This window comes from Gossypium arboreum, chromosome 8 (genome assembly GCF_025698485.1).
Source record: "Gossypium arboreum isolate Shixiya-1 chromosome 8, ASM2569848v2, whole genome shotgun sequence".
Classification (NCBI taxonomy): Eukaryota; Viridiplantae; Streptophyta; class Magnoliopsida; order Malvales; family Malvaceae; genus Gossypium; species Gossypium arboreum.
Genome location: NC_069077.1, coordinates 31,884,979 through 31,885,812, shown reverse-complemented (window position 1 = coordinate 31,885,812; position 834 = coordinate 31,884,979). Strand labels below are relative to the sequence as shown.

Here is an 834-nt window from a genome sequence, read left to right as displayed (position 1 = left end):
ACCTGATATCTCCTGTGATTGCTGTTAATCCAATAAATTAGAATCCTGCTCCGCGCACTATGTATGATTATGCTAACAAGAACTGAATCAAGCATAGTTAGACCTGCTGTAGCTGCAAATACTTTTGAACTGAAACCTAACACAATTCAAATGATACAGTAATTTTTTCAGTTTGATGGTTTGTAGGACGAAGATCCCAACGCTCACTTGGCAAACTTTTTGGAACTATGTGATACATTTAAAATTAATGGTGTTTCTAATGACGCCATTTGCCTTCAGTTATTCCCTTTTTCTTTGAGAAATAAAGCTAAACAGTGGTTGAATTAGTTATCACAGGGGTCAATCACTACTTGGGAACAAATGACTGAAAATTTTTTACTAAAATATTTTCCATCGGCTAAAACAGCTAAATTACGTGTAATGATATCTCTTCTTTTGTGCAGATGGATTTAGAAACACTCTACGATGCATGGGAGAGATATAAGGACCTTTTGCGAAGATGCCCTCACCATGGGTGACCACTCTGGCTACAGGTTCAAACTTTTCATAATGGCTTGAATCCTTCGACTCGAAAAATGGTTGACACAGCTGCTGGCGGAACCATCAATAATAAAACACCTGAAGATGCCTATGAATTTATATAGGAGATGTCACTAAATAACTATCAGTGGCAAGTCATGAGGACAAAGCCAACGAAAACAGCCGGTGTTTATAATGTCAATTCGGTCACCATGCTCTCTAATCAGGTAGAACTCTTGAATAAGAAAAATGATGGTTTTCTTAGTTCTTCACAAGTTCACCCAGTAATGCAGTGCGAAGCAAATGGAGGTGGAT

General features: G+C 37.9%; 1 non-coding gene across 1 annotated transcript; it reads right to left on the bottom strand.

The window, feature by feature from the left end:
- Nucleotides 1-412: 412 nt before the first annotated feature.
- LOC128279718 (small nucleolar RNA R71) lies at nt 413-517 on the bottom strand. The gene has a single exon (XR_008269915.1). It is a non-coding gene; the product is annotated as a small nucleolar RNA R71 (small nucleolar RNA).
- Nucleotides 518-834: the final 317 nt, after the last annotated feature.